The sequence below is a fragment of the Podarcis pityusensis genome (assembly GCF_964106645.2).
Source record: "Podarcis pityusensis genome assembly, chromosome: 1".
Taxonomy (NCBI): Eukaryota; Metazoa; Chordata; class Lepidosauria; order Squamata; family Lacertidae; genus Podarcis; species Podarcis pityusensis.
Window position 1 is genome coordinate 4,819,587 of NC_138028.1, and position 25,019 is coordinate 4,844,605.

General features: G+C 46.9%; 1 protein-coding gene and 1 long non-coding RNA gene across 4 annotated transcripts in view; both read right to left on the reverse strand.

The window, feature by feature from the left end:
- FRMD6 (FERM domain containing 6) overlaps positions 1–25,019 on the reverse strand; it is a 144,068-nt gene that overhangs the window by 54,935 nt on the left and 64,114 nt on the right. The gene's annotated exons all lie outside the window — the stretch shown is intronic.
- LOC308470594 overlaps positions 1–25,019 on the reverse strand; it is an 80,379-nt gene that overhangs the window by 54,935 nt on the left and 425 nt on the right. The gene's annotated exons all lie outside the window — the stretch shown is intronic.

Sequence of the window (25,019 nt, forward strand, 5' to 3'; positions counted from 1 at the left end):
CCTCCATTGTCTCCCGAGACAGACGGAAGCCAAGGCTTCCCCGGTTAGAGATGGCGATGCTCCTGAAAGTCAGTTTTTGGAAACCGCAGGAAGGAAGAATTGTTTTTCTGCTCGGGTTCTGCTTGTATGTTTCCTTCGGGCATCTGCTCAGTCACTGGGAGAACAGGAGGCTGGACTAGATGGGCCATTGGCTTGAGCCAGCAGGTGCTTCTGGTGTTCTTTGTTGTTGTTTAGTCGTTTAGTCGTGTCCGGCTCTTCGTGACCCCCTGGACCAGAGCACATCAGGCACTCCTGTCTTCCACTGCCTCCCGCACTTTGGTCAAACTCATGCTGGTAGCTTCAAGAACACTGTCCAACCATCTCGTCTTCTGCCGTCCCCTTCTCCTTGTGCCCTACATCTTTCCCAACATCAGGGTCTTTTCCGGAGAGTCTTCTCTTCTCATGAGGTGGCCAAAGTCTTGGAGCCTCAGCTTCAGGATCTGTCCTTCCAGTGAGCACTCAGGGCTGATTTCCTTCAGAATGGAGAGGTTTGATCTTCTTGCAGTCCATGGGACTCTCAAGAGTCTCCTCCAGCACCAGAATTCAAAAGCATCCATTCTTCGGCGATCAGCCTTCTTGATGGTCTTGATGGAGGGTGCAAGGAGAAGGGGACGACAGAGGACGAGATGGTGGGACAGTGTTCTCGAAGCTACCAGCATGAGTTTGACCAAACTGTGGGAGGCAGTGGAAGACAGGAGTGCCTGGCGTGCTCTGGTCCATGGGGTCACGAAGAGTCGGACACCACTAAATGACTAAACAACAACAACAACAACATACCACCCTTCATCATAAGTTCTCAAGATAACCCACATTAATTGCATTTGCAGTCCTGTCTCAGCGACGTTTGCGCTGCCTTGGTTATGTCCACAGAAATGGAAGATGGCAGGATCCCCAAGGATGTGAACTACGGGGAGCTGGCTTCAGCCACCAGGCCCAGTGTCAGACCAACTCTGCGTTAAAAAGATGTCTGCAAATGTGGCATGAAGGCTGACAACATCAGTCCTTTGCTGAGTAGGGATCCCTTGCAGACGACCACAGTGCCTGGGGACGGACACTCAGGTTGGGCATCCGTAGCAGTGACCAGAGGAGGAGCAGAGAGAGAAGAAAAAGCCCTGGTGCATCTGCAGAGTGCAACCGGATGCCTTCATCTGCCCCAGCTGCAACAAAACATGTCTCTCCAGTATCGGTCTCTACAGCCACAGCAGGCGCTGTAACTCTCCGATGGTTTGACTTCACCTCCAAAGGTTCACTCTTCCATTGTCTCCCGAGACAGACAGATACCAACATTTCAAGACCACATAACACCGGTCTTGAAAGACCTACATTGGCTCCCAGTACGTTTTGGAGCACAATTCAAAGTGTTGGTGCTCACCTTTGAAGCCCTAAACGGCCTTGGCCCAGTATACCTGATGGAGCGTCTCCACCCCCATCGTTCTGCCTGAACACTGAGGTCCAGCTCCGAGGGCCTTCTGGCGGTTCCCTCCCTGCAAGAAGCCAAGTTGCAGGGAACCAGGCAGAGGGCCTTCTTGGTGGTGGCACCCGCCCTGTGGAACGCCCTCCCATCAGATGCCAAGGAAATAAACAACTATCTGACTTTTAGAAGACATCTGAAGGCAGCCCCGTTTAGGGAAGTTTTTAATGTTTGACGTTTTAGTCTGTTTTTAATGATCGGTTGGGAGCCGCCCAGAGTGGCTGGGGAAACCCAGTCAGATGGGCAGATTATTATTATTATTATTATTATTATTATTATTATTATTTGCTCAAGCCCTCTCCTGCAGGAGAGGAAACATCTGTACAAGAATTCACGGGTTATCCACACATCGAAAAGGGGATCTAACACAAAATAGGAATAGATGAAAATCAAGTGACACGATTGGGTGCGTGAACTGGGGCCGACACACGAAACTTGCCTCCCTTAATTTTCCTTTTGTCTTCCTGGACCCAAAAAGGAAATTTAGAGCTAAAGAACTTCACACACACACACACACACACCACAAACTGCCTTTCCGCCTCTTCTGTAAAAAGTCGACAGCCGAGGTGAACAGTCGCATGCTACGAAAAGCCTATGTGGGAGATCGACTCTTTTCCAAAATGGATCTTGTAAACAGAGGCCTGCCCGTTTAAGCAAGCAGGGTAAGTTGTGTCATTTGAGGCATTCCTAGCAATGCATACCCAAGGGATGGGGGGGAAAGAAAGAGAGGAAAAGTGCTGGAGTCAGGGAAAATTCCTTTTCAACCATCTGCTTCTCATTTCCACAAAGAAATCTTTGATTCCTTCACACAGAGAGCAGCCAAGATCTCTCCCTTAAATGCTGCGGCTAAATACTCAGAAGCAACTTCCATGCAAAAAACAGGAAAAAAGAGAGACGGTTCCTATTATGGGGCAGTCAAGGGAGAAACCTGTTCTTCAGTTCATCCGGGATATTTCTCCTGCGTCCGAGAAGGGATGCTGCTTTTGCTGAACTGACCCAGGAACGGCCAAAATTAGACAGGGAATTGGTAATCTGGGGGCTCAGTTTGGGGGCTCGGTTTTGGGCCCCAAAGGGCCTTTAACCTCCTGAGCAAGTGGGGGTAATAGCAAAGGGATGGCAGCTCTCTCAACCCCCCAAATACAGTGGTACCTCTGGTTGCGAACGGGATTTGTTCCAAAGGCCCATTCGCAACATGAAAAGAGCACAACCCGCAGCGGCGCATCTGTGCATGCGCGGGCTGCGATTCGGCGCTTCTGCGCATGTGCGTGACGTCATTTTGTTCTTCTGCGCATGCGGCGAAACCCGGAAGTAACCCTTCCCGGTACTTCCGGGTCGTAACCTGAAAGAACATAACATGAAGCGGACGTAACATGAGGTATGACTGTAAACAGAGCCCTGCTTTCTTTCACTTCATTTTTTGCTCCCAAACGTGTCTCGGGCTGCAAAGAGGACCAGATTCTTAGTGTGCCTCATAAGCTCCCTGCTGAAGCTACCTCTTCTGGCAAGCATCAGAGAGGAGAGGGTTAAAGAGTTCTTACCCTTTTCTGCCTCAGGGGGCAGCCAATGGGCAGAGCTTATGCTGCCGCCCTTCGGCACATTGGCCAGTTCAAATAGGGCCACGCCTCTTGACAAAGCAGCGCTGGACCACACTTCCACACCTGGGCCTTGAATGCAAGAGGAGGTGTTGGTGCTGCTTCCTGGCTGCAGCCAGAAAACCAGAGAGACCTTTGCAGCATATTCCATCCTGCTGTTTTTGCAGGAAGATCGGAGCACCTTCTCTGCAAGGGAGAAAGCACCTCACCTGGAGAGGTGATCGGATTACTAGGAGGGTGCTAAGAGGCAAGGGGGCGGCAGGGGGGCACTGGAAATGTGCCCCCTTTTTTAAACAACTGAACAATGTGCCCCCTTTTTTAAACAACTGAACAGGCTAGAGCCTAGAGCAAAACACCTTCCTCGCTTTGTATTTCTTTTACTGCTCTTATCACTTTCAAAGCTCTTTCCTCTGCGTCTGCGATTCCGAACTGTCACAAATCACACGACAGGCAATTATAGGCAACAGCAATTGATTTTCTTATGAATTAGTTACTATACATCTGTGGTGGGCAAAGGTTTGTGCATGTTTGGTAGGTTATATATATATATATATATATATATATATATATATATATATTGCTATGAATTTCCTTCACCCTTACATTTCTGTTAGTAAGAATGTGCAAAAATGTATTTCATGCAATATTCTTTGCTGTATATTCTTTTCTTTTCAGCTACAAGATTAGATCAGAGCATATACCGTATTTTTTGCTCTATAAGACTCACTTTTTCCCTCCTAAAAAGTAAGGGGGAATGTGTGTGCGTCTTATGGAGCGAATGCAGGCTGCGCAGCTATCACAGAAGCCAGAACAGCAAGAGGGATTGCTGCTTTCGCTGCGCAGTGATCCCACTTGCTGTTCTGGCTTCTGAGATTCAGAATATTTTTTTTCTTGTTTTCCTCCTCCAAAAACTAGGTGCGTCTTGTGGTCTGGTGCGTCTTCCAGAGCAAAAAATACAGTTTGTTTGTGTGTGTGTGTATATATATAACCTGCAATGAAGTGCTACTGTTTTTAATTTTTGGGGGTTATAATCTTCATTAATGGGCTGTGCATCCTGTTCCCACAGTGGCGAACCAGTCACTGATAATAGCCCGTTAGCAGCCGATTTATACTGGACTGTCCACCATTCAGCTTTATGGATTGTTCTGTGCAACTTCCCCAATGTTACTGCAGTATTTCCACCTGGAAGGGCACTCCTGCGTTACAGTGTGACCAAAAAAAGCCCAAACAAACTCGGAACAACTGTGGGATAGAAAGTTACAGATTTCAGCAGGAAGCTGCCCCAAGTGGAAATGAAACAGTATATTATTATTATTTATTCAATTAATACACCGCCCTGTATCCGGAGGTCTCAGGGTAGTTCACAAACAAGACCACAACATATAAAATCAAAACAAAAACAATAACCCAATAAAAAAACCCCCCAAAAGAGCCACATTCTAAAAGGGTATAAAGGTAAAGGTAAAGGTACCCCTGCCCGTACGGGCCAGTCGTGTCCGACTCTAGGGTTTTGCGCCCATCTCACTTAAGAGGCCGGGGGCCAGCGCTGTCCGCAGACACTTCCGGGTCACGTGGCCAGTGTGACAAGCTGCATCTGGCGAGCCAGCGCAGCACACGGAAACGCCGTTTACCTTCCCGCTAGTAAGTGGTCCCTATTTATCTACTTGCACCCAGGGGTGCTTTCAAACTGCAAGGTTGGCAGGCGCTGGGACCGAGCGACGGGAGCGCACCCCGCCACGGGGATTTGAACCGCTGACCTGACGATCGGCAAGTCCTAGGCGCTGAGGTTTTACCCACAGCGCTACCCGCCCTTAAACATCTGAAAGTGGGATTGTAATAAAAGGGTCCTCAGAGCATCTGTCTACCTAGCCTGGTACAGTCCATTTGCTGGCTCTGGCAGAGAAGCCCACCTTGTCTGCGGAAAGCTAGCAGTTAAGTGAGAAGGCCAAGGTAGAATCTCCCTCCCTGATGTGCTAGCTCTCTACATGTGGGGAGCACTTGAACACGATCGCTCCCCTCCATTCAGATACAAAGCGGTCCCAGAAAAGCAGTGTTTTTCTCCTATAGTTGTTGGCACCTTTTAGGTCTGCAATAGCAGAGACTCTGGGCAAATCGCTGCAACCCACACGTCCTAAAATTACACATTCCAGGCTTTTCATTCTGAGATCAATGGATCAAAGGAGCTGAACGAGATCCAGGAGCGCTACTTAATACCAAAGAGTTGTAATTAGGCAATTAGGAATTAATGAATCAAAAAGAGCTTTAGCACAACAAAGGAAGGCAGATCTCAGAAAGGGGAGAAATGAAAACACCCTTGTTTGGAAACTCGGAGGCTTTCAGCGTTTTGAAGTGGCAACTCCAGCAGGAAATACGGGGCCAACCTGAGCACAGACACATCAAAATCTGAAGGAAATCTCATGCCTAGAAAATGTGATGTTGCTAGGGATGTTATATCTGGCTATTTGAATATGACCTTCCAATAGCCCTTGTAAATCCCAGAGACGGCTGTATCTGTTCTGGCATACAACCTGTATTCAAATTTATTAATAAGGCAAACCAAGCACAGTTTGCACTCAAACAGAAACACGAACCCAAAATGTATAACGAACAGATTCTTAAATTTCAGAGGAGGCCGTGTGACCCTGTGTAAGTTGAGCAGCCTCCGCTGGGAATTTAGCTGTAGTAAACATTACAGACCTCTCTGAACCACACAACACATTTTTAATCTTATCTGTATCCCTGAGGGTAGCAAACCACCGCTGAAGGTTTCTCTAAATAACTGGGTCTAGGCGTTTCATGCAGTTTACGGTATAGGGGTCCTCTGCTCACAAGCAAATGCAGAAGTGCCAATCTCAGGGGGTTTTCTTACATCTCCCCTCCAGAAAATTTGACTTTGTAGTCTGAAAATGCAGGTGTTATGTACTGCGTTGAATAGGATCCAGAATGCAGCAGTCTGATTGGTCCTAGAACAATAGGATCCAGAATGCAGCAGTCTGATTGGTCCTAGAACAATAGGATCCAGAATGCAGCAGTCTGATTGGTCCACAGGAGCCACCCAATCCAGCTCCAGGTGGAAGTGAATCCGCAACCTGATTAGCCTACAGGAGAATCCCGGAATTAGCCAATCACGTGGGGCCCATTGTGTAAATAATGTATATAAAGCAGACATCCTGGGGAAACCTCCATTCCTCACTACTATGAGCTGAATAAAGAGCATGAAATCCACTCTCGACTCTGAGTATATTTCAGCAGGGCTTGAAGTGCTTTGTAGAAAACAAAGGTGGATTCAACTCAGATAAGTATTTCTCTGCCCTATTGTGGGGAAAGTACTGGAGAATCTGGATCACGTCATGGAACCCATGTCCTGTCCTACAAACATATTGCAATTAATATTGTTCCACTAGGAAACAGAGGAACTGGAAGAGAAAATTTACCACTCTTTACTGGGGATGTGGAACCGGTAGCGTCGCCAGATGTTGTCGGACTCCAATTCCCATCAGCCTGTGGTGATCTAGGGATGATGGGCTTTGTAGTCCATCAAGAACTGGAGGGACCACAGCTTCCACAGACCATTCACAACCTGGTAAGTCAGGCCTTGAATTTACGGCTTCTCTCATGCCATAATCGCGGACGCGGGGATGAAACATAAAATCCCCATCGCGAGAAGCCTCTTTTATCCAGAGATCTCTGCAGGTTTACACAGAGAGAACAGCCTCCCAGAAGTTGAAAGAGGGCTCCCTTGAGACAAGGGCTCCCAGATACAGAGGCCCGATTACATCATCACTGAACGCAGAGAAAAACAACAGTGGGTGGTGTCTGAGAGAGAGCCATTCCTTACATTTGTAGCTCTGCTACTTTAGGACACTTTGTTCAGTTGCCTCGCCCTCGGGAAGATCTGAAACTGTCTCATTCAGAGTCAGAAAATTGGTCAACCTAGTTCTGTGTTAGTGCCCAGCAATGGTCATCCTGGGTCTTCGGCAAGGGTCTCTCTCTCTCTCTTTAAAAAAAATATTTTTATTAAGAATTTTAACACAATAATTTTAACAAAAATACGTCAGCCACCTTGTCCCCCCCATTTCCCCCCCTGAACATATGCCCACTCTCCCACCCCCCACCCCCCAACTTCCCTCAGCTCCTATCTCTGATTTCTCAACATGTATTTTGGTCTGCATGTTATAAAATTGTAAAGATCCTTAATTTATCTGTCTGTATATTACCAAGTATAACCCAGTATATAACCCAGTAGTGATGTATGGAAGTGAGAGCTGGACCATAAAGAAGGCTGATCGCCGAAGAATTGATGCTTTTGAATTCTGGTGCTGGAGGAGACTCTGGAGAGTCCCATGGACTGCAAGAAGATGAAACCTCTCCATTCTGAAGGAAATGGAGCCCTGAGTGCTCACTGGAAGGACAGATCCTGAAGCTGAGACTCCAAGACTTTGGCCACCTCATGAGAAGAGAAGACTCCCTGGAAAAGAACCTGATGTTGGGAAAGATGGAGGGCACAAGGAGAAGGGGACGACAGAGGATGAGATGGTTGGATAGTGTTCTCAAAGCTACAAACATGAGTTTGAGCAAACTGCGGGAGGCAGGGGAAGACAGGAGTGCCTGGCGTGCTCTGGTCCAGGGGGTCACGAAGAGTCAGACATGACTAAACGACAACAACAAATATTACCAATAAAGAGTTTGTGAGTGCTTATTCAAAACCTGCGTTTCTTCAAATATTTCGTCAAAGGTTCCCATTCATCTTTAAAGTCACATTTATCCTTGTTACGTAGTTTGTGCGTCAGTTTTGCCAATTCTGCATAGTCCATCAATTTTTCTTGCCACAGTTCTTTCGTCGGAGTTTCTTCATTCTTCCATCCTTGTGCTATTAAGACTCTTGCCGCCTTTGTCACATACATAATAATGTTTTTCAATTTCTTTGGCAGGTCTTTCCCCATACGTAATCCCTAACAGAAAAGCTTCGGGAGGGGTCTCTCCCTCTCAGTCCCTGGGACCAGTGTGGAAGAGAGGTTAGAACAGTAATGGCCAAACTTGGCCCTCCAGATGTTTTCGGACTACAACTCCCATCATCCCTAGCTAACAGGACCAGTGGTCAGGGATGCACAATCAGACTCTCTGTCTCCAGGCACTGCGGTCGTCTGCAAGGGATTCCCACACGGCGGGGTTGATATTACCAGCCTCCATTCCACATTTGCCTCCTTAAAAACCACCCGGAAAAACTCTCCCTGCTCTTTCGCCCTCTTCTCTCCTCACTCAACCACCCTTCAAGTGTACAAGTCAGGGCAGGGGAAAAAAGAGCTGGAAAAAAATTGCCAGGGTTTTCCGTTCTGCATCAGCTGCGAGCTGCTCAGATTTATTTTGTTAAGTAGAAGTTGGACTCTTTTCATTACCGCACGCAGCACAAAACATTTTGCTTTCTCCATGGAGAAATGCTTGCCTGACCCTGGGAGATTAGGGAAGAATCTGGCCGGGTCCCCCACAGCCAGCGAGGCCACAACTGCTGTCGCAAACAGTCCTGGGCCAAAAGTTGCCGCTTGTTTCCTGTTCCAGGCTAAATTTGGGAACCTCGTTTCTCCCGGATTTAAAATAGGTCCTTTTTGCCAGTGCTGGAGCCTGCGCCAAGATGAACATCCTCCTAAGTCTCATGTTGCAGTGCTGAGTCTCTATCTTTGAAAAAGCTGGCATCACTGGATCAAGTCCATTCGTTTTGTTGAATTAATTAAACTACATCGCTTTAATTGGATTTTGGGTCAATGCACAATTCGTTGTTACCGTTTCGAAATTCACTGTGTTGCTCTCTGCTTTAGTTGGCTGTGCAAACTGCTATTCTGAATAGTGAATGGATATATTGGGGGACTGCTGCCCTACTGCAAGAAATCCATTTTATAATAATAATAATAATAATAATAATAATAATAATAATAATAATTATTATTATTATTTATTATTTATTATTTATACCCCTCCCATCTGGCTGGGCCTCCCCAGACACTCTGGGTGGCTTCCAAAAAAATATTAAAATACTGTAAAATACATCAAACATTAAAAGCTTCCCTAAAAGAAGAAGAAGCAGATTTTTAGAAATTAGGAAAGTAATTATGTACAGGCAACTCTCAATTTACCGGGGTGGGGGTGGGGAGGAGGGTTACATTCCATGACACCAAGTGTTTAAGTGAAATCATGTATATTTGAAACACATTTGAAAAAGCCTGCAAATACCCTCTTCCCCACTCCTTTTTGTGACATTTTCAGGTCGTTTCTGGGTTCGGCACAGCCGCACACATATTGGACGCACCTAAAATTGCCATTGACTGTAATGCTTGGAAAGTATGGGATGAACAACTGACTGTCTAAAGGAAAGACATATAAACACCCCCAACAAGCAAATCAGGAGGAATGCAGGATAAATGCTCTCTCACATCTAACCTCCCCGCAAACAAATCGGGATAAAGACCGGACAGCCCTAAACTGCTGCTGGAGCTTCGCACCAGGATGAATGCTGAACAAACAAGGTCACCTGGAGGATAGACACATACGAAGACAAGGCATCTCTGCAGGTTCTCCAGTCCTGGGTCAGAAAGGGCTGGAAAGTTCAGAATGCCCAGAGAACAGATCCCCCAAACAGGTCAGAGGTGGGTTTTACTATGTCAGATCACATAACTCGAAGGGATGCGGGTGGCGCTGTGGGTTAAACCACAGAGCCTAGGACTTGCCGATCAGAAGGTCGGCGGTTCGAATCCCCGCGACGGGGTGAGCTCCCGTTGCTCAGTCCCTGCTCCTGCCAACCTAGCAGTTCAAAAGCACGTCAATGTGCAAGTAGATAAATAGGTACCGCTCCAGCGGGAAGGTAAATGGCGTTTCCGTGCGCTGCTCTGGTTTCGCCAGAAGCGGCTTAGTCATGCTGGCCACATGACCTGGAAGCTGTACGCCGGCTCCCTCGGCCAATAAAGTGAGATGAGCGCCGCAACCCCAGAGTCGGCCACGACTGGACCTAATGGTCAGGGGTCCCTTTACCTTTACCTATCACGTAACTCGACCCTTGTTTTGCAGTGACTGCACCCGGCTTTCCACAAAGGAGGGAAAAGTTACACATTGTATGTTTGAAGGACATGGCGAGAGCTGAAGTTCTGGAGCGTTCCAATGCACTATGTGTTAAGGGAAGACGGGGAGGAGAAGGGGGGGAGGAAGACACAAAAAGATTCAACACGGAGAGACATCTGGGTTGTAAATGTCAGTGGAAAAAGCCACACAGTTATGCTGCGAAGGAATTTGGCTCAGCGTTCCTGGGAACGTTCTTCAGAAGGAATCCATCTGAAGGCGATTGTTTGAAGCGAGGACTCTTTGCTGCTCTTTCAAATCCGGCATGTCCTCAACTCGCTTTGTTTTGTGCACAGCGATACAGGCACTGCACACCACTCTACTCACGAGAAAGCCGACCGCCGTTCTCCCCAACTCCCAAGTCGGCCTTCAAGTTTTCCCTAAACTACCAAAGCTAAATTGGATGAAGGGGGAGGAAGGAGGCTGTGGTTGGAGACCCACTTCCTGCCTCCCTCCACCAGGCAGCTGGAGCTTCTCCTAACTCCCCACCACAGACGGAAGGAGGAGCAAATCCTGTGCAGAAGATATTCCAGACCACGGATGCAAGCGAGTTCAGCCCTTTCCCTTACCCCAAGTTACAAATCTTGGTTAAGAAGAGCCTGCTGAATCAAGTCAATGGCCCATCTAGTCCATAATAATAATAATAATAATAATAATAATAATAATAATAATTTATTATTTATACCCCGCCCATCTGGCTGAGTTTCCACAGCCACTCTGGGCGGCTTCCAATCAAGTCTTAAAAACAATACAGCATTAAATATTAAAAACTTCCCTAAACAGGGCTGCCTTCAGATGTCTTTTAAAGAGAAGACAGCTGCTTATTTCCTTCACATCTGAAGGGAGGGCGTTCCACAGGGCAGGCGCCACTACCGAGAAGGCCCTCTGCCTGGTTCCCTGTAATTTGGCTTCTTGCAGTGAGGAAACCGCCAGAAGGCCCTCAGCGCTGGACCTCAGTGTCTGGGTAGAACACTGAGGGTGGAGACGCTCCTTCAAGTATACTGGACCGAGGCTGTTTAGGGCTTTAAAGGTCAGCACCAACACTTTGAATTGTGCTCAGAAAAGTACTGGGAGCCAATGCAGATCTCTCAGGACAGGTGTTATGTGGTCCCAGCGGCCGCTCCCAGTCACCAGTCTAGCTGCCACGTTCTGGATTAGTTGTAGTTTCCGGGTCACCTTCAAAGGTAGCCCCACGTAGACCTGTTCTCTTAGTGGACAACCAGATTCCCATTATAGGAAACCAGCGAGCAGGATCCGAGCACAATAGGCACCTATCCTCCTGGGGTTTGCAGCAACAGGCATTCAGAAGCATCGCTTCCTCTGGCTGCAGATGCAGAGTGTAGCTAGTAGGCTTTGATGCCAGTGTGTCCAATCCTCTTCTAAAGACACCTTTAGGCTGCTGGCCATCAGTGCCTCCTGTGGCAGAGAGTTCCAAAGTTTAACTATGTGCTCCGCCAGCTGCTTTGAACTACAACCCCCACCGGCTGGGCACTGTTGGGAGTTGTGGTCCAAAGCAGCTGGGGAGCCCCAGGTTTTAGGTGGGGCAGGTTAGTAAAGGTAAAGGGACCCCTGACCATTAGGTCCAGTCGTGGCCGACTCTGGGGTTGCGATGCTCATCTCGCTTTATTGGCCAAGGGAGCCAGCGTACAGCTTCCGGGTCATGTGGCCAGCATGACTAAGCCGCTTCTGGCGAACCAGAGCAACGCACGGAAACGCCATTTACCTTCTCGCCAGAATGGTACCTATTTATCTACTTGCACTTTGACGTGTTTTCGAATTGCTAGGTTGGCAAGGGCAGGGACCGAGCAACAGGAGCTCACCCCATCGCGGGGATTTGAACCGCCAACCTTCTGATCGGCAAGTCCTAGGCTCTGTGGTTTAACCCACAGCGCCACCCATGTCCCGTGGGGCAGGTTACCCAACGTCAAAGGGAAAAAGGGTCTGTTCTAGGTTGCTTCCTCCCTTGAGTGATTGTTCATTTGAAAAGACAGCAAACGACTCTTCTCCTTATTTGCCCTGCTAGGACTCTTTTGCCTCTAGTGGGGTGAATGGGAGGATTTCGGATATACTTGTTTAACAGTTGTTCTGCGTTTTGAGGTTTTGCATGTGTGTACGTTCGGGGTTTGTTTTTGCCCATTTATATGCAACTGAGAGACTGTTGCCTTTCTTGGGGTGGGGAATAAAGTGAAGTTGACCTGGGGGGGGGGAGTTTAACTATGTGCTGCCCAAATAAATTTGTTTATCTGTCCTTAATCTTCCAATGCTCAGCTTCATTGTATGTTCATGAGTTTTGGTGTTGCAAGAGAGGGAGAGAATAATTTTTCCCCGTACCACGTATTGTTTTATAAATTTCTATCGAAGCCTACTCCCCAAAACACAGCAAAACTGTGATTCAAATGGCCCTAATTGGCTAAGAATAATCTATTCCTCGAGGAAAAGCAACAGGGATGTAAAGGCAGAGGACTCTCTCTCTCTCTAGCCATCTGGAACGATTTGCTGCAAAAGGTACATTTTCCTGGCACACCTGCTCTTCGCTTGAGGCACAGTATGGCCAACGTGAGACATTTTAGTGGGACCCGACAGAGAAAGTCTAGATGATGCTCCCTCCTGCAAATTAATACGGGGCACAATCCGCTAGGCAATTTTCTTGTGCTTCTTTGATACGAGCATGGAGGGTGCAAGAATAGCACACATTCTGCTTGTGGGGTTCGAGGGGGACTGTACCATATGATCCACTTGACTCCCTGGTCCTGAATGGGGTCACTGTGCCCCTGAAGGACCAGGTGCGCAGCCTGGGAGGCATTTTGGACTCACAGCTGTCCACGGAGGCGCAGGTCAATTCTGTGTCCAGGGCACTGTCTACCAGCTCCATCTGGTACACAGGATGAGACCCTCCCTGCCCACAGACTGTCTCGCCAGAGTGGTGCATGCTCTGGTTATCTCCCGCTTGGACTACTGCAATGCGCTCTACGTGGGGCTACCTTTGAAGGTGACCCGGAAACTGCAACTTATCCACAATGTGGAAACTAGACTGGTGACTGGGGGTGGCTGCCAAGAACATATAACTCCAGTCCTGAGAGATCTGCATTGGCTCCCAGTACGTTTCTGAGCACAATTCAAAGTGTTGGTGCTGACCTTTCAAGCCCTAAGCAGCCTTGGTCCTGTATACCTGAAGGAGTGTCTCCACCATCGTTCAGCCCGGACACTGAGGCTCATCTCCGAGGGCCTTCTGGCGGTTCCCTCCCTGCGAGAAGCCAAGTTACAGGGAACCAGGTACAGGGCCTTCTCGGTGATGGCGCCCTCCCTGTGGAACGCCCTCCCACCAGGTGTCAAGGAAATAAACAACTATCTGACTTTTAGACGGCATCTGAAGGCAGCCCTGTTTAGGGAAGCTTTTAATATTTGATGAATTATTGTATTTTAATATTTTGCTGGAAGCTGCCCAGAGTGGCTGGGGGAACCCAGCCAGATGGGTGGGGTATAAATAATAAATTCTTGTTATTATTACTGGTCCCGCTGCTCCTGTTTTATAGAACCATGAATCCTCAGAGAGAGAGAAGATGAACAACTCCTCAACCGGGCCGAGCCTGTCGTGTACATAACTCACATTCAGAACAAAGGCATACGCTGTAGTTTTGGATCCCTCCCTTATATTCATTCGCACATCCAAAAAGAGATAAAATGCATTATCGAGAAAGAGGGCTCAGATCTGCATGAAAATTGCATGCATGCCAATTTAGACGCACAGGTGCAAAACTCAGGAAGAACCGCCATAGTTTAGATAAGAATGCAATGGCCTTCCTCCTGGGCATAGTCGGCCAATCGGTGTTAAAAAAGGACAAAACTTTCTTTATGTATGCTACAACAGCAGCAAGAATACTCATTGCAAAGCATTGGAAGACACAAGATTTACCCACACTGGAGGAATGGCAGATGAAATTAATGGACTATATGGAATTGGCAGAAATGACTGGCAGAATCCGTGACCAGGGAGAAGAGTCGGTGGAAGAAGATTGGAAGAAATTTAAAGACTATTTACAGAAATATTGTAAAATTAATGAATGTTAGAATGATGTTGGATTGAAGTTAAGGGGTTTCTAGCTGTATGGGTACAAAAGAATATGGAAAAATTGGTTTTTAACATGTAAAAATCTAACGTCACAATATATCAAGACTAAGGATTAGGAGTAAAAAGGAGGGAAAGAAATTGTTGGATTAACAATTGAATTAGAATACAAAAGAGGGAGGTATGAGGAGGTCCGGGAAACAAGTAAATGTAAAAGAAGTGAGGAAAAGATGGAATTGTTTTTAACTGTTTTTTCTTTTTTTCCCCCTTCTACTTTGTATTTTTCTTTTTTATTGCTAATTTTTTTTACTAATGTGATCTTTTTTTCCCTTTGAAACTTTAAATATTATTTATTAAAAAAAATAGATAAGAATGCAATGCATGTTCTCCCTAGTGGGGAAGACTGTGGCCAGCTGTGCAGTGTCCCTGCCTGCTGTCCAGGTGATGGGGAACCTGGTGATGGGGAAAGCCAGGGCCCCTGAAAGCCTCCCTTCTTGGGATCCTTTTAAAAATCTTTTTAAAAGACAGCCTTTCCAAGGCACGGCTGCCCTCTGCAAAGCAGGGCACGTGGGACACCCCAATTCCTAGATGCACGGAAGACTCTTTCCGATTTAATCACGCTGCGTGGAAGTGTTTGGCTTGCCCTGCTACTTCACAGCCCTGCTGTGAGGGAACAGAGCAGCTATGCAGCAAATGCAATTAATTAAAAACCATTTGCCAACTCCCAAACATGGGAGAACCATCCTCCATGAGGGGGGAAAGGAATTAAATCAGATGACTCAAATTTCCCTGGAGGATTTTATTTTTTTGCTGAAATGTTTCTCTTCGGCTCCAGCTGGCCCAGGAGGAGAACGTCCTGAAGCCAACCTTGTAGAGCTGCCCAGACAACTACCTCCAAGCTCTGAATTAAGTGTTATATTGGGGTTTTATTTATTGGAAAAGGAGGCAGAAGGCAGCCTTGGGCCTTGCATCCAGCGGGAAGGGGTTCTCATGAAGCAATGGATCAGTGTGGTTGAAGTGGTTAGAGAGCTTTGGGCTAGGACCTGGGAGACACGGGTTCAAATCCTGCGTCGGCCATATGAAGGCGGTGCTGTTTCTCCACAGCTGGAGGCAGCAATGCTTCTGAATACCAGTTGCTGGAAACCACAGGCGGGGAGCCGTCTCTTGTGTTCGAATCCTACTTGTGGGTTTCCCACAGGCATCTGGTTGGTCACTATGACAACAGGATGCTGGACTAGAATGGGCCATTATGAAGCTCTTTAGCTGAGCCTGGGCCAGTTACAGTCTCCCAGCCCAACAGAAATTGGAATCGACAGGTTTGCTGCCTCCAGCCACAGAGAAACTGAATAGCCACTGGTGAATTGTTGTTGTTTAGTCATGCCGGACTCTTTGTGACCCCCTGGACCAGAGCACGCCAGGCACTCCTGTCTTCCACTGCCTCCCGCAGTTTGGTCAAACTCATGCTGGTAGCTTCCAGAACACTGTCCCACCATCTCGTCCTCTGTCGTCCCCTTCTCCTTGTGCCCTCCATCTTTCCCAACATCAGGGTCTTTTCCAGGGAGTCTTCTCTTCTCATGAGGTGGCCAAAGTAATGGAGCCTCAGCTTCAGGATCTGTCCTTCCAGTGAGCACTCAGGGCTGATTTCCTTCAGAATGGATAGGTTTGATCTTCTTGCAGTCCACGGGACTCTCAAGAGTCTCCTCCAGCTCCATAATTCAAAAGCATCAATTCTTCAGCGATCGGCCTTCTTGATGGTCCAGCTCTCACTTCACTGGTGAATTAGCCTCCTAATTTATGGCTCCTTTGTGAAAAACAACTTTCCTCTGTTCCACATGTGGAACAGCTCAGTTGGTAGAGCATGAGACTCTTAAGCTCAAGAGTTGTGGATTCAAGCCCCATGTTGGGCAAAAATTTCCTGCATTGCAAGTTGGTTGGGCTAGATTCGGCTATCAGTCAGTCTCACTGGATGGAAGTTCCCAAGTTCTCGTTTTAAAAGAGCAAAAGGTCTACATACCCCCTTCTTCCAACATATTTTTACGTACCTCAACCACCTGAAACGTTAAAAAGGCCTCAGGCGATTCAACTTGCCATTGTAAGGAAGCGGCTGCACAGAACCAAGAACATCCTGGTCTCCCTTTCCTGCAAATATCCCCCCCCCCAAAAAAGCTCTATTTTATCTGTTCTAGGGATGGGGCGAATCACCTAAGCCAAACCCCCTCAATCTCTGCTCAGATTGCAATTCACAAACACTGTCCTCTAAAGGGGGCTACCTTTGAAGGTGACCCGGAAACTACAACTAATCTAGAATACGGCAGCTAGACTGGTGACTGGGAGTGGCCACCGAGAACACATAACACTGGTCCTGAAAGACCAACGTTGGCTCACAGTATATTTCTGAGCACATTTCAAAGTGTTGGTGCTGACCTTTAAAGCCCTAACCAGCCTCGGTCCAGTATATCTGAAGGAGCATCTCCACCCTCATTGTTCTGCCCGGACGCTGAGGTCCAGCGCTGAGGACCTTCTGGCGGTTCCCTCATTGCGAGATGCAAAGCTACAGGGAACCAGGCAGAGGGCCGTCTCGGTAGTGGCACCCGCCCTGTGGAACGCCCTGCCACCAGATGTCAAAGAGAACAACAGCTACCAGACTTTTAGAAGACATCTGAAGGCAGCCCTGTTTAGGGAAGCTTTTAATGTTTGATGTATTACTGTACAGTGGTACCTCGGGTTACATATGCTTCAGGCTACAGACACTTCAGGTTACAGACTCCGCTAACCCAGAAATAGTACCTCGACTTAAGAACTTTGCTTCAGGATGAGAATAGAAATCGTGCTCTGGGAGCCGCAGGAGGCCCCATTAGCTAAAGTAGTGCTTCAGGTTAAGAACAGTTTCAGGTTAAGAACAGACCTCCAGAATGAATTAAGCTCTTAACCTGAGGTACCACTGTATTTTAATATTTTGTTGGAAGCCGCCCAGAGTGGCTGGGGAAGCGGGGTATAAATTATTATTATTATTATTATTATTATTATTATTATAACAAATTACACTCTGCTCTTGTGGTCCTATCTATCTATCTATCTATCTATCTATCTATCATCTATCTTTAAATGTGCTCCTCCAACTGCTGGGCTGTTTGTTCATTGAAAGTCCTCCTGAGCATCACAGAATCAACCTCTGTAATAATTTTATACCCCGCCCATATGGCTGGGTTTTCCCAGCCACTCTGAGTGGTTCCCAACAGAATTTTAAAAACACGATAAAACATTAGACATTAACAATTTCCCAATACAGTGGTACCTCGGGTTCCAGACGCTTCAGGTTCCAGACGCTTCAGGTTCCAGACTCCACTAACCCAGAAATAGTGCTTCAGGTTAAGAACTTTGCTTCAGGATGAAAACAGAAATCATGCGGTGGCAGCAGGAGGCCCCATTAGCTAAAGTGGTACCTCAGGTTAAGAACAGTTTCAGGTTAAGAACAGACCTCCAGAATGAATTAAGCTCTTAACCTGAGGTACCACTGTATTTTAATATTTTGTTGGAAGCCGCCCAGAGTGGCTGGGGAAGCGGGGTATAAATAATAATAATAATAATAATAATAATAACAAATTACTCTCTGCTCTTGTGGTCCTATCTATCTATCTATCTATCTATCTATCTATCTATCATCTATCATCTATCTTTAAATGTGCTCCTCCAACTGCTGGGCTGTTTGTTCGTTGAAAGTCCTCCTGAGCATCACAGAATCAACCTCTGTTGTCTTTTCCTTTGTTCAAATTCCCCGTCCATGGGAGCTGGATGCCAAGGGGTCTTCTTTAACCATTCGTGTCCTGATACTGTTGCTCCCTGCTGGATTCTACCCAACCAAAGCTGAGCATTCCAGGAGCTCGGGAGCACACAAGCAGTGGCATCGACCCCAACGGGATTTCATGTGCTCAGAGCTCCAGTTAGAGAGATTTGAGCTGAACAATGAAAAAGATTTAAAGGCTTCCGGTCCCAAGGCCATAGCATCCAACGGGGATGGGGGGTGGGGAGGGGGAGAGAGGAGACACACACTGCTGAATGTCTTTGCTGCCGATGTTAGCAGTTGGATTCACCAGAAAGGAACTGAGCTCATTCATCTCTTTCTGTCCCCTTTATCAAAACAGAGATTGCATGCTCCTTGCAGCAGAGACTTCCTATTTTTGGACGGTGAAGTTCTAGAGCACCATAAACAAGGGCAATTCCATTTCCCTTCCACAGACTGAAGATTAAAGCTGCTTCCTCAAGTGTGTATTTAAATTGCACCACGATTCCCAAAGGCCACGATTCCCAGAGTCGTAGTGGGCAGAAGGTAAGAATGGGTGAATCTGTCAATTTAGTTTTTTCTCTACATGTCCAGTCTTAGGTCCAATCTCCCAGTTTCCTACAATACTTTGCTTTTCTTCTTCTTAAGCAACGGTCCACATAAAAATTCACCAGTGTTTTACTGCAAAATTCTCCTAGTCCTGAGAATTTGTATGCAATTTCATCTGATGTGCACATTTCTGCAAAGCAATTTCCCCCAATGTAAGGCATTTTTGTGCACTTATTTTGGCTAATATTTCCACCTCTGTGCACACTCCACCTAAGTATATGCATTTTCTGTATGCATTACTTGCCTGGAGAACTGCATTGCAAAATTCAGAAAATGGAAATTTCGAAAGACGGTTGCGTTTTGGTGCACCTTATTTCAAAAAGGGTGAAGCAGGCAAGTCTGCCTTTAAATGCAATCCAAACCAAATTTCTCATTCAGGAGAGGAACCCTCGTTCCGATTGCCGATAGTCCAGACACTCTGGCAGCAAATTGGCACAAGAAAAGGAAATGCCCACTGCCCCAGAACAATGACAGCAACTCTCAAAGGCCCTGAAAAGGAAGTGCCTCTTTGATGGGGTATTTCCTGTTTCCTCTTGACCACCACCAATCGTACTTCACGCAGCTGCCCTCTCAGATGCTTTTATGTTGGAGGAATGAGGCCTCTGGTAGGGAGAACCAGAGAGGCCAAGGTAATGCATTCGCACGGATTTAAAAACAAATGAAAGTTTTGCTCTCACATTTGCAAGCTCAAGGGGATGCGGGTGGCGCTGTGGTCTAAACCACAGAGCCTAGGGCTTGCCGATCAGAAGGTCGGTGGTTCGAATCCCCGGGATGGGGTGAGCTCCCCTTGCTCGGTCCCTGCTCCTGCCAACCTAGCAGTTCGAAAGCATGTCAAAGTGCAAGTAGATAAATAGGTACCACTCCGGTGGGAAGGTAAATGGCGTTTCCGTGCGCTGCTCTGGTTCGCCAGAAGCGGCTTAGTCATGCTGGCCACATGACCCGGAAGCTGTACGCCTGCTCCCTCGGCCAATAAAGTGAGATGAGCGCCGCAACCCCACAGTCGGCCGCAACTAGTGACCTCCTGTAGCTCGGTCCCAGCTCCTGCCAACCTAGCAGTTCGAAAGCACGTCAAAGTGCAAGTAGATAAATAGGTACCGCTCCGGCGGGACGGTAAACAGCATTTCCGAGCGCTGTTCTGGTTTCGCCAGAAGTGGCTTAGTCATGCTGGCCACATGACCTGGAAAAACTGTCTGCGGACAAAGGCTGGCTCCCTCGGCCAGTAAAGCGAGATGAGCGCCGCAACCCCAGATTTGTTCGCGACTGGACTTAACTGTCAGGGGTACCTTTACCTTTAGCAAGTTCAAAGCGCATACAATTAATTCAGCTTTGCGTACTGATTTTTTAAATGAATGCTTCGTTGAAGGGTCATCATCGGTTTTACAATGCACGGCATGGACAAAACGACGGAGAAATATTTCCCTTCGTCTCTTTAATGCTAAAACTGGTGGTCATTCAATGAAGCTGGATGTTGGAGGATTCCAAAGAGATAAAAGAAAATACTTTTAACGCACAGTTAAGCGATGGAAGTCACTTCCACAGCAGGCAATAGAGGCCACCAACCTAGATGGGCTTTAAAGCAGTCTTTCCCAGTCTTGGGTCTCCAGCTGTTTTTGGACTACAAATCCCATCATCCCTAGCTAGCAGTGGTCAGGGACGATGGGAATTGTAGTCCAAAAACAGCTGGTGACCCAATAATAATAATAATTTATTATGTCGAATGAAGATGAATGGAGTCCTTAAGACTGAAGTTGACAAAAATTGCCCATCCCTACGCAGACCCCATTTACACGTGGAACATCCTTGGGAGATAGTGGTGTGTGGCAAGAGAAGGGAACAGGACAAAGCCCCCCGTTACAAACATTTCATATGATACGTGGAAGATCTTAAAAGGGCGTTTCTGAAAAGAAAAAAAGACCTCTTCATGATTTGTAAAACCCCATCCAGTTTCAAGCACATTTGGAAAATAAAAAGGGGAGGAAGGAGTTGAGATCATCTGAAATTTGGAATTCACATGCCTTTTTCTACATCTGCTCTGAATTAAACTCTCCATAGGACTGCCTTGCATGTAATAGGATAATTGCTTACAGATTTGGGATTTTCCTCCTCCCCTTCAGCGCTCTCGCTCTCTCGAAAACATGAATTTTAAAAGGAGGGAGAGGAGGAGGAGGAAGAGAAAGAAGTCAAGCACAACCCAGAATTCTCTTGGAAGAGGAACACCAGAAAAAAAAGAGGGGAAGAGAGAGGGGAAGAATGAATCACAACGCGATGGGCACACCAGAAAACGAAGCCTAACAGAAAATAAAAGGCTCTGTTGTAAAGATACTCTCCTGAAGGCCAAATGCGGGAAGAGATAAATACAGAAGAATCTGCGCGTTTCTCGAAGTAGCTGTCAAGCTTTAAAAAGATGCCACAATGACCAAAACAAGCTACAAGAAAAACAACATAGCCTTGTATCTTTCGTCAGCATGGACAAAACACTGTCTTCTTCAGGATATGGGGTTGGCCTTGCAACAGAAGCTCCTTTTTTGTACCCAAATTCACATGCAGGGAATCCATCTGGTAAAGTTGGATGATACACATCCAACGTGATACACATTTGCATTTTTTAAATATATAAATTCACTGCAACAGTTCCCTTCCTCCCCCCCGCCCTTTCAACACAGACCACCGTGCAGCTGCAAAGCAGTTCTAGCAGGAAAATGTGCTTAACTTCTCCCGTAAGGCTGTCCTGCATGCAATTGCCCCGAGTTTTGGAGATTAGATGTCAAAGATGCACATCAGCCAACACAACCCAAACCTGCTTGCCAACCAATTACACACACACAAACACACACACACAAATAGACACTTCCAGTTCCTGAGCATTTGGCTGGCAGCTCCTGGATGAAGTTCCCTGCTGGTAAAATAACTAGATATTAACTCTTCTCAGTGGGAACCCCTTTTCTTCCTATTAATCTTCATCAAGGGCTCTTTTTTGCCATGATCTATTAATCCAATAAAAAACGAACAAGCCCTGCAGTCTGCAAGCTGATAGCTCTGGAACGGCCCCTTCGACACCTGCCTTGGGAACAGAAGCCGTTTCAAGACTGCAGTCCTTCAAATTCATTTTAAATCCTAGTTGCGCTTTAGGTCTAGGGCCAGTTAGCATATCCAGCCATGCGGTCTACAACTGCAGCATGTTCCCCCGGTGCTAGGAAGCTGCTGATGCCTTCACAAGATGGAGAGGTACCATCCCAGCTCTGGGGACCTCAGTTTAGGAAGGATATTGACAAGCTGGAGGTATAGGCCTGGGAGATACAGTAATATATGGTATGTAGGGGCAGACGGCGATGACAGCTTCGCTCAGCGGTATATCGCTGCTGAAACCGCCATCGCACTCTGCCCCTGTGGATGGAAAATAATAATAATAATTTATTATTTATACCCCGCCCATCCGGCTGAATTTCCCCAGCCACTCTGGGCGGCTCCCAATCAAACGTTAAAAACAGTACAGCATTAAATATTAAAAACTTCCCTAAACAGGGCTGCCTTCAGATGTCTTCGTGACTCCTTGCTTCCTGACCCTCAGACTCTTGGCTTCCTGACTCCTGGCTTCTGGACTCCCGTTCCTGCTCCCACCCCACCATCTTGCCCCCGGTCCCAACGTCCCCAGCCGGGACTTCGACCGCCCATGAACCGGACCGTGACACCCTCCAAGCCTACAGTTTGATGATTCTAAAAGCAAACCCTGCCCATCTTCCAGACCTACCCTTCACAAGGCAAGCAGCAAAAAACCCCACTGTGCTTTACTGAACTTGGGATTTATTTTTTGGGAGGGGGTTAATGAATGTGTGGCATCAATCGCCAACTCAGCACAGTTGCCACCTGAGAATGTAACTGAGCAACATTGCAGGACATGAGGAAGCAGAGAGGATGTGGGGGGCGGGGACCAGTTGAAACCTTTCGCTCCTTTGGGCTTGGCCAGAAGAACTGCATTGAGGGCTAGGCAAAAGCCCTTGTCACGGGTGTGCACAATACAATGTACTTTGGTAGAGTTACTTGCAGCAGCAATGGGGGACCTTTCTCAGTCTGAGAACTGCATTCCCTCTGGGTCATCTCCCAGCGGTCACATGCCAGTGGTGGGCGGGGCCAGGGGCAGGAAGTGGGAGGAGCCACACCTGGGAATTTCACCTTTGCACAGCAGGCTAGTCTCTACACAAACTTGCACGCTCCCCTGTCCAATCTGGCAAGCAAGTAGCATTCAACAGAGTTCAAGGCCACATTCCAGACAGGCAAAAACTCTTAAAGACAACAGCTTGGTTAGAGAAAAGTGCAGCTGGGGAGAATTCCTAGAGTCAAACAGATGAGGTCTAAGGGGCCAGATCTGGTCCCTGGAGCCATGAAGTTTCCCATCTTTTACCTGCAGCATACAAATACCCAATAAATAAATAAATAAATAAATAATAAACACACAAGACTTAACCGGCTGTACGTTTGAAAAAAAATAATATATACTATTCATTGTATTGAATTGTAGATTTCAACAGAAGTAGCTCATAAAGTTCAACGAAAAAAGTAGAAGACCCAGTGGATCAGTTCTTTCTCTAACCCGTTTATGCATAAGGTCCATATATGTGAAAATGTCTATTCCACCTGCCTGTTCATAGAGTCCAACAGTCCACATGAAAGGTTTTTGCAGTTCCACAGAATCCTTTCACAGAGTCTAAGACAAGGATTTCCGGAATATTAGCCTTGTTTCGCTGTCCTAGGCTTCATCAGTAGTACAAACTTGTATATGATATCACAGGACAGTGGATCTTACAGCATAGTAGTAGCGAAACAAGGCTAATAGGTTTATAGGTTTTTCAGCTTTGCTGTGTGTCTAACAGATGAGCCACTGTGAGAAAAGTGACAAATAAATGAAATAAATAATAATTAGCAGTGGGGCCATCACTATTATGGCCATTAGCACAAGTATTAATTGTGCCTTTCTGCCCCCAATGTGCAAAACAATATAAAAAACACCTATACAGTCGTACCTCGGTTCTCAAACACCCTGGAACTCGTACGTTTTGGCGCCCGAACGATCGGAAACCGGAAGTGAGTGTTCTGGTTGTTTAATGTTCTTTTGGAAGCCAAACGTCCAATGGGGCTTCCGCAGCTTCTGATTGGCTGCAGGGGCTTCCTGCAGCCAATCAGAAGCCTCGCTTTGGAACTCGAATGTTTCGGAAGTCGAACGGACTTCCGGAACAGATTCCGTTCGACTTCAGAGGTACGACTGTATTATATTTCAGCAGATGTTTTTGCAGCTCAGAGTCCACTTCCTCAGGTGCATGAAGTCTTATCCTCAGTTGACAGAGGCACGTTCATGTGTGTAAAATTTACACAGGGACACTGGGGGGTGGGGAATGTAAAACAGAATCAAATAGCAATGGAATGCAGAAAATAACCAACTGTGGCAACTCAACTAAAGCTGAAATGTATGCAAAACAAGCACACCAACTGATCACAATAGCAGTAATTGGCACAATTATCTTATCATTGCTAACACTTGTAGCAGGACAGGAAACCATTGTCTCGATTCATGCCCAAATGGACAGAATCAAACTTTCAAATAACTTCTGATTTAGCAGATTCATGCTGGGGGCATCCCTTTGATATTTCTTGGTTGGAAAATACCAACTTCATTTTAAGGTGCTGCAAAACTCTGTTGGTTTTGATGCGACAGGCTAACTTCCACACATACTATCATTCCACAGAGAAGAAATGTGGCTTCTGTGCTCGCCCAACCACCTACTTCCAAAGACTACAGCATCCACAACTACTACTACACTTTGCAATTCAAGCACTTTGCACGTCGCCTGTACAACAACCCTGTAAGGCAGGGGGTTGGTTAGCTGGAAGGCTGAAGGCTGAGAGACAGTGCCTTGCCGAAGGCAACTTAGGGAATGCAGGTGGGAGGGACGATTATAGAAACTTCCATTATCCAAGCTCCCCCAAAACTGAATGCAATACATTGCTACTTACAGAAGTTGATACAGCTGGGGAGACCATCCCATAAACCTCAGCACCTAACCTATGGGACAACTAAAAGCGATCTGTCTTAGCAAGCAAGACTGCACCAGAATCTCAGATATTTCAGGACTACTGCACAACACCTAAACCCAACAAGTTGAACTCTGCATTCTAGATGTGGAGCAGCGATGGGGAATTTGGAGCAACATCTGGAGAGGCAAAACTCCCATGACCTTTGGCCACTCTGGCTGGGGCTGATGCTTGTTGTCGTCCAACAACATCTGGAGAGCTAGGGTTTCCCCCCCATCCCTGGTGCAGAGTGAAGCCCCACTTGCATTAAAGGGTCATTTGCAGGACAAAACT